Genomic DNA, 9858 nt, shown 5'->3' on the forward strand with positions numbered 1-9858 from the left:
GCTGGAAGGAAAAAGAGGTGAGGTCGCCAGCAGCCAGGTGAATGCTGCAGTGGCGTGGGGACACTCTTGGAAGATGTGAAGGACCAGGTTCGGGATGGATCATCATGGATAAAGTCTATGTGGTCCCTTAGAGTGGCACAAAATCAATCAATTAATACATGTCTGTGACAGGGTTGTTGTTGTTTTTTTGTCTTAAAGAATGCCCCTCAAAGACTACTGACTCCAGCCAAAGAAAGATTCCAGGGAGTTCCAAATCTTCTGGCTTCTAAAGGACATTTTGGATTGACCCTTTGGATTCCTTTGCATGAGTAGCATGCAAAGAGCTGCACTTTTTTTAAAAAAGGGTGGGGGGGGCATGCACAGAAATGTGCTGACATTGTTAAGACCAATGAAGGTAGTCATAGGTATGACCTGCCAAAGAACAGATCTACCAACAGTTATAGTCCTATAGCTTTGTACAGTGTTGCAAGTTTCACATTTAGTGCTAAACCTTATGATTCTTGACTCTTGACAAATGTATCTTTTCTTTTATGTATACTCAGAGTACTTGCACCAAGACAAATTCCTTGTGTGTCCAATCACACTTGGCCAATAAAGAATTCGATTCGATTCTAAACCAGTCGTTAAGATGTATTATTCCTGCTTGACAGCTTGGGGGAAGTTGGGGGATTTCCAGTAAACCACAATTAAGCAAATCAGGTCTTAGGTTAAGGGATTTATCCAGGCAACATTCCTTATTTCCAAGTAAGCAAGGGCCAACATTGTACTGTGTACTTTGATTTGTAAACTACAATATATAGAGTTGGGAAGTGTTATTGAGACTTCGGAGCCCAACTATTTACAAAGTCTGCATTAGTATTACTATTAATTTTCTCATCACTCCTTATCACCCATCGCCTCCCACTTGTGACTGTATGACTGTAACTTTATCGCTTGTATCCTTACGATTTATATTGACTGTTTCCTAGTATGATTTGATTGCTTATTGTACCCCATGACTATCATTAAGTGCTGTACCTTATGATTCTTGACTCTTGATGAATGTATCTTTTCTTTTATGTATACTGAGAGCATTTGTACCAAGACAAATTCCTTGTGTGCCCAATCACACTTGGGCAATAAAGAATTCTATTCTGTTCTGTTCTGTTCTATTCTATTCTACTTAGTACAAAAATCCAAATCAAAGCATCCCAGGAAGAGGGTTCTCTCGCTTCCGCTTGAGCACATCCAAAGAGTCTACCAGTTTCTGGGTGATTGGCTCTCCCTGTCAAACTGCCCTTACCATTAGGATGTTTTTATTTTAATGTTGAAGAGGAATCTACACCCCTATAATTAAAATCTGTTATTTCCTGTTCTGCTCTCTGGCACAGGACAGAACAGGTCCTGACTTTATTTTATTTATTTGATTTGTCAATCTCTTACAAAATCATAGGTATAAGTATAAACATGAGTAAGAATACAGAAAATAGGTACAATTAAATGGGGACAATAGGATAGGGACAGGAGGCACGATGGTGCACTTATGCACTTCTCCTATGGGGCATCTTTTCAGGTATTTCAAGAGTGCTATTCTATTCCCTCTCAGCAATTTTGTTTTCCTCAAGGCTAACATATCATATTCATCCAATTTCACTCTGCAGTTTTAGGATGTAGCCTTCATTGTCCTTTCTGAACTGGTTCCAATTTCTCAAAATCCTTTTAAAGTGTCATTTCCGCTTTAAGTGCAGACTTAAATTGTGGGGTGACCCAAGCAGAACAGAATGGAATTGTTACTTCCTGTGATTGGATGCCCATTTCATTTGCTTTCTTTTAAACAGCCACATCATGTTACTGGCTCATTTACAATTTCTAATCAAGGATTAAGCCAAAGTCTTTTTCTTTCTTTCTTGCAAGTGTTATTACTGAGCCAGGTGATCCCTGATCTTTTTCTTGTGCATCTGATTTTTGTCCCTGAGGTAAAGAATTTTGCACTTGTCTGTGTTAAACTTCATTCTTTTCTTTTCAATCCATTTCTCCAGTACATTGTGATCAGTTTGAGTCTTTGTTATTTTTTTTTACTTCTAAAGCATACAATACCCCATTTTTATAATTTGCAAACTTCAAAAAGCGTTCCCTTCACTTCATTATTCAAATCTTTAATGAAAGTAGCGAAGGATAGAAGACCCTGGATCTTTTTTTATTTGTTTGTTTGTTTTGAGGTCTTCAGTAAACCTGCTCAATTACTATATCAGTTCTTAATTTTCTCTACTCACCAAACTTTCATATCTTGAGTATAAGCTAACTAATCCAATTTTGTATCATCTAGAACAGTTGTGGTATTCAGTCAGTTCGCATCTGATCGAGTGAATCGGTAGCAAGAATTTGACGTGGGTCGCTGAACCGATAGTAAGTTCTGGCTGGCCACGCCCCCCACCCGGTCCCCCTTCTGCCCGATGCTTGCTCACCCTGCCCACCTGACGTTCGCCTAAGGTATTTCTTTCTTTTTTCCCCCCTCCCGACAATCAGCTGTACATAGATCAGCTGTGCCAGGATTCCCCTTGCTGAGGCCCAGGAAGGCAAAAAATGGCTCAGCCCCCCTCCATTTTTTGCCCTCCTGAGCTTCAGAGGAGCCTTAGGGGAGCAAAAACATTCCCCAGAAGCTCTTCTGAGGCCAGGAAGCTCCCAAAATGGAGCGTGGAGGGGTGCTGCGCGCCCCTCCAATGCGCTGTTTTTTTTCCTTCCTGAGCCTCAGAGGAGACTTAGGGGAGCAAAAACACCTTCCCAGAGGCTCCTCTGAGGCCCAGAAGGCCCAAAAAAGGAATGGGGGGGCTGCAAAAAAGCAAAAAAAAAAAAAAAAGCCACACCCACTCAGTCACATGGCCATGCCCACCAAGCCACGCCCACAGAACCGGTAGTTAAATTTTTTGAATCCCACCACTGATCTAGAAGTGCCATAAGCATTCCTTCCCATCCATCTTGAGCGCCTTTTCTTACCTGCTTCTCTTCCCCTGGAATTCTCTTTATCAGTTATTGATCTATTAAGATCTGCTTTTCTGAAGCCAAAATACAGGTTTTGTCTATATTTAGTTTTCTTAAAATCAAGAGTGGTAATCGCTTACCCGCAGTGCTCCGGCTGCTTTGACATTCTCAAACTATACACATGGAGTGCTCAGCTTATAACCACAGCTGAGCTCCATGTTTATGTTGGTAAGTGAGAAATTTGTTAAGTGGGCTTTGCCCCATTTTATGACTTTCCTTGCCATCTTTGTTAAGTGAATCACTGCAGTTATTAAATTAGTAACATGATTCTTAAACGAACCTGGCTTCCGCATTGACTTTACTTGTAAGATGGTCGCAAAAGGGGATTACATGACCCCAGGACACTGCAACCGTCATAAATGCGAGTCAGTTGTCAAGTGTCTGGATGTAAATCACGCGACAATGGGGATGCTATAACAGTTGCAAGTGCAAAAATGCTCATAAGTCATTTTGTTCAATGCCGTAACTTTGAACGGTCACTAAGTGAACTGTTGTAAGTCGAGGACAGCCTGTAGATAATTTTTAAAATAGTACAAAAATAAGACAAACAATTATTCTGGCTCATTCAGATTGATATCTGTTATCTTGGCTAAATCAAAATGCCTAATTGTATAGTTGTTTAAAAAAAAACGCCTAACCCCCCCCCCATCCTTCCCCCCCCAAAAAAAAATACTCCATCCCATCATCTCACTATGTATCTTGAAGCAGACTATGGAGAGTAATAGTACCCATCTTGTGTCCTTTGGATAAGCTGATGTTTCACGGGGATTTTCAAAAGGAGCCCCCAAGAGACAATGGTACCACAGTGTGGATAATGGCATAAAGTGAAGCTATCTGTGGTGCATCAGCTAAGTAATAAAATATGCTCCAAACACCATCTATGTAATGTAGTATTTGAGAGTATCCAGATTAAACATCTGATCCTATAGGGATTATGCAATTTTACTCGTACCTCATACATCTCCATCTCTCTCTCTCTCTCTCTCTCTCTCTCTCTCTCTCTCTGTGTGTGTGTGTGTGTGTGTGTGTGTGTGTGTCATACACACACACCACATTAAAGACCCTTACTAAATCCAGGCACCAATTTAAAACATCCACAACTTCAAGAGGATTAAGTTTCAATATCATTTGCATAAGGATGATACCATCACTAGCATTTTAAAATGAGCTCTCTCAGAAGTTCCATGTCACTGTTGAATAACATACAAAATAAAATTTAATCACAAGCAATCATATTTTCACTAAAATATCGTGGAAGTTCTACTTCTAAAAATAATTTAAGATCTTCATAGTAAATGGCTGAGCCTAAAAGGTGAAAAGCTAGAAGCCTCAACTCTTTTCCAAAAAGCCTTCTGGCCTTTTACATGCTGGCCCGATCTCCTGTTTTGTGGTAGCAGCTTGTTAATTTCTGCTGCCATCACCTAGTTTCCAGGGAGCAGTTGCTTTGACATCAACACTCTAACGGCACTGTTGAGAGAAATGAGGCTTTCATAAACTGCTGCCTTTCTGGCAATGAAAACAAAGAGCAAAAATTAAAATAATTTCAGTAGTGACTTTGTAGTATAAAGGCATAGTATCTAGAGGATTTAGCCTTTTTTCCACCTTATGTGATAGTTCAATCTCACAAGAGATATATAAAATTAAAAAGAAAAGAAAGAATAAAAGACAAAAGCTTTTTAAAATAATACTAAAAAGGAAATAGTCCGTTCAAGGGAAAAGCAGCTAATAGAAGAAAATTCTAAGAGATTATACCACTTGGATGGTATTGTTTTGCATAAAGAGATGAGATAGAATTCCAAATTCATACTACTGTAGCAATCAAAAGAACATTCCATAGAGGAAAATGTATTTTTTATGGAACTCTGCCTTAAGTATGGGAAAAAAGTTGCATGTTCAGTTAAATAAGTTTTACAGAGAAATAAAAGACAGAAGAGCCTGAGAAATTATCATTAAACAGCAAACAGAATCAATAAGTTCCAGGCTATAACTTTAATTTCTCTTTATTTTATTATTAATAGTATTTCTATGTTGCTCTATTATACTATAGAACAGCCTTTTTCTAAAACAAAACTTCTGTGCAATGATTGGTTCACAGGCTGATACGGATTCAGGAGATGGCTTTGTAAACAGGCATCTGCAAATTTCTCTGTTATCTATGAAAAAAATCACCTCCTTGTCAGTTCCCAAGAAATGTGTTAGAAAGAATCTGAAGGAGTCTCCACCAGAATGTATGTTAAGATAAATTGGTACTAAATGGGAAATAATTCAGCTGCTGAAATGCTTGTAATCCTATCTATTTCATCTCAATAAATCCTGTCAATGATAAAGTTGCTTGAAAACATTACTTTCAGTTGAGTCAGCTACCAAATGCCTGATGTTCTGCTTCAGTTACCTAGACTTCACCCAGAATCTAGAACTTGTCAGAACGCCTCTATTTTAATAGATATTTTTCCATAGTTGCATTTTGTCACATTACTATCTTAATACTGCAATGAAAGGAGAAATTAATTATTGAACACACTTAACCTAGTGGCTGAATTAATCCATTATGGATTCATCCGATATATTGAACCATAAGTTAACAACACTCGCAGTTGAAAAAAGCTAGACCAAAATAACACAAGCCAAATATTGTATGTTGTATGCATGACCCTACTAGTTCTTTAAATGACCTGGATAAGTATGTTGTGCAGACATGGCTATAGTAAATTTGGCAACCACAGGAAAAAAGCTCTTTGTTGGCTTGATTCTGTCGTTCCATTTATAAACTGGTCCTGATGCAAGACTAGGTTTACTTGCTTAGAATGAAATTCCCCAGAAGCCTCATTTGTGATACACTGAACCCCAGACTGGTCAACCACATTTTAGTCTAGTATATTGTGCAAATATGTGAGGTTAGTTTATGGTGGTAGGTGAACCCAGAAAAATTGGGTTGAGTAAACTACAATTACAATAACCGTGGGTAAGCAGGCTAGAATAAATATTACTTACATCTGAATAAATATGCAGTCTCATGCCAGCAGCGTAAATGGTTAATTAATACACGTTACAAAATCCTTTATTACTCTAATGTAGCCTTGGGGGACTATAAGGGAAACAATACTTATTATTTCAAGTTGATAATCATTAGCCATCGTGTGCCATTACTGTAGATACACTATTAAATATCCATGTCAAACATTTGCATTAACGGGGGTCCAGATAGAAATGAAATTAAAAAGACAAAGCACATCTTAAGAAATAGATGAGCCAGTTTTAAGTTGTCGAGATAGATTTACTACCCTTTCCTATGGGGCTAGCAGGGGAAGGTGAGCTTTGAAGAAAGTTCTGGAACGCATATGAAAACTCCCAAATTATTGACCCTCCCTCTCAGAAATGACAGGCATTTTATTTTGGCAGGATAACAGATAAGTTTTCTCTCTGACTTTCAGTCCAGATTTTGTAAGAATTTGGAAAGCCTGTATGGTAAGCAAGGGAGACAAGTTGGATGTCAGAGACACCAGACCTGCAGCTGTCATGTTATCTTACACCACTTACAGAGTCTTAGGTTTGCCTGAGTGGCCCAGGGAAACCAAGGTGCCCCACTCAGAATTCCTTGCCAAGAGGATAGTATCACGGCATAATTTAATACATTCACAGACTCTGTCCTGGTGAATTATGTTAGATTGTTGATTTAGGTAGATTACTGAAAGTATTATTCACAGAAGCAACATATTACATTCACAGACTGTTGTGCTGGCTTACACGCTATCACAAAAACGGGGGACTGGGTTTTATTTCATTTTATATTTTTTGTTATTTTATTTTCCCACGTTGCCAACACGGTTATACTGTATGCTTGCTTTTGTTTCATTTTTCCAATGCTAACTGACATAGGTGCTTGGAAGCTAAATGAAAGGAGCAAGGAAAACATTTTAAACAGATGTTAGGCTGCAGAGACGAAGGGCAGGCATAAAGAATGGGGTCCACCAGTTACAGCATGTCATTGAGGAGGGAGTGCTAATTGAATTCAATTAGTTCAGGGCTTGCCCCCAGAATCCCCAAGGAAGCATTTAGGAAGCAGATAAAGGTAAAAGACTTGTATTGTTGGACAGAGGAAGAGAGCTTGGGAAAAAAAAGTAACGATTGGACATATAATACAACTTTCAGCATGTGTTAATATCAGCCCCAGAGAAAATTGGGTGTTTTAGAGAGACAGTAGTTTGATAATATGCTGAGACCTGTCAAATAACTACAGTATAGAAACTGGGGGGGTGGAGGGAATGAATAAAAGAAAGAATTTCTAAATTGCCAGCTCAGCTAGTAAATAGTTAAGTGTTCACCAACCTTTTACCCTATATTTCATAGCTGAGCCCAAAATAGTATAACAATCTGTGGAAAACCCATTGTGGATTTGTTCATATTTAAACAAGCTCTTACCACCACCACCCCAAAGGTCTACCTTTCAAAACCGTCTATCTTATTTACAGCTAGTCCTCAGCTTATGACTGTAATGGACACTGCTCCTTATATTCTTAAGCCGTGATGGTCGGAAAACATTGTCATGTGACTTGTTTTGCAAATCATGAAGCAAATGCAACAGGTATAAAACAACTTGGACCATTTGTTCCCTGCTAGCCGGTTTTGCTGAAAATCAGAAATAAATGCCAATTTTCTGTTATAAACAAGTCAGCGTAAAATATATCATCCCATGACAGCAGGGTGCTGCAAATGGCCGTAAGTTAGGGTTGGTTGCTGACTGCCTGAAATGCAATCATTTCTGTGGGGATGGGTGCATCTGAACTAGGACTGAACTAAGTCCTAAGTGCCCTGGGCAGGTCCATTGTAACCTTGACTGGCTGCTAAGTGACCCGGTCATAAATCAAGGACTACTTTTTGAGAAGAGATTGGATGGCCACTTATCTGAAATAGTATAGGTTCTCCTGCTTGAGCAGCTACAAGAACTCTGATGTCCTATTCTAATTCTATTCTACTTGTATAGGCTGTTTGCTCACCAGATAGTGGTCCTCAAAGTAGCCTAAGCAACTATTTCCTAAATTATCAATCACCATGTTTTACATAACTTCCTTAATTAAAAGGTCCACCTAAAATTTTTCTTTGGGACAGTGAAAGATCACAAAACAATGGGAAGATTCCGGGATCTGCAGAATTCTTCTCCAAGCAGATGCTCAGGACAGCCTCTGATGTAAAAATGACTTGTGTCAGAGGCTTAAGTAATAGCCTAGAAAGAAATTGCAGACGGTCAGACTGGGGATTATTTGCTGTTGTAATGGTTTCAGCAGTCTCTCTAGCTCTGCTGGAACATGAAGGAACAACAATGGGTTGACCCTCCCCACCCCATCCCCAGTTTTGAAAAAATGAAATCCAGCTGTTACCGAGATCTATCTGGATTTTCAGACAATATACCCTGTGCTCCTTAGAAGATGGAAAACAGAAATGTATAGTAATTAGAGAGAGCTTTTCTTTTTAATTTAAAAAAAATCCTGCAGAAGTGCTGCTTACTTCAGATTGCAGAGGTTTTGGGAAAGTACCCTGACCTTTAACTGAAGATTTTCAACCTGTTTTTCATTAGGAATGCAAGCAAACTTTTTTTTATTTAAAAAAAAACCCCGATACCCATTAAACTGCCAGCATGAACTAACAAGGCAGCCTAAGCAAATGAAAAATAACCAGCTTGTCATTTGCAAAGAATCAGGTGCATTTGTTAGGTTGCATCATAAATGATTTCTTGAAGCCTATACACAAAAATCTAGTCAATTAATGGTAAACAGTAAATTGGCACTAAATAAGGTACAGCAGAATTTAAGGGGGGCTGGACTCTTATGGCAACCCAAGGACTCTAAATTTTAATGATGATGCATTTTACTTTGTATGCCTGCAGCTCTGCCTGCTCGTCTAATTAAGCAAGTTTTGCCTAATTACTTGTTTGTTCTCTGACACAATCTGAGCTATTCTTGAAGTCAGTATAAAATCAGAAAGCTTTGTTATAACCTCACTTACTAGCCAAAGTCAGAAGGGCTTATCTTCTGAAAAATTAACCTTACTAACTGAAAATATTCCTGCTTATCCCTGTTTTGAAACCTGTATCAAATCAGCCTTTCAGTGAACCCTCTCGATGCAAATTTATATCACCCTCAAGCAAAAATTTTCTCCAGAGAAACAAACTTTTTCAGACTCTTTCATCTCAGTTGAACTACAGTCATATGAAATAAAAATTGGTTCCACTATCTGTTCACCTTCTTAATATTCTGAGGCTTTAAAGGAAACTTCACTTTTGGTTATTTCTCTTTTCTATTAAACACAAACCTAATAACTCTGTCGTGTCTCTCACATTCTTGGGTATGTTGTCTGTCTTCTGAGTATGAAAATATGGAGATCAACTGCCTTTCAGGGAAAGTATATTTGGCATCTGAATATAGCCTGTGGTGTGTTATTAAGCATTAATGGCACACGTCTATACCCAGGCAGTTTCTTCATTTCTCGTGTTCTTTTTTTTAACTTTGAAACTCATTGTCTGTCTTTGACAGTATAGCAACTTAGTGCCATTTGCTATGCATACACCTCTGTTACTAGTAGGTGCATCCTTGCCTGTGTGGATAGGTCAATAGTGTGCAAAGGTCAACAAAGCTCTCCATCCCTCTATATCAATATTCCTTAAACTTCTTTCTCTCAGGATCCCTTCTCACTTTTAAAAATTACGAAGGATCCCAAAAGAGCTTTTATTTGTATGGGTTATATTTATTGATATTTACCATATTAACAATTAAAAGTGATGCATGCATTGCCATTGTGGTTCTCATGATGATTGTTTCATGGGATTTCAGTACTGGTGGTCCTTGA

Source organism: Pseudonaja textilis, chromosome 2, assembly GCF_049901715.1.
Source record: "Pseudonaja textilis isolate UNSWEBS1 chromosome 2, rPseTex1.2, whole genome shotgun sequence".
In the NCBI taxonomy this organism is placed as follows: domain Eukaryota; kingdom Metazoa; phylum Chordata; class Lepidosauria; order Squamata; family Elapidae; genus Pseudonaja; species Pseudonaja textilis.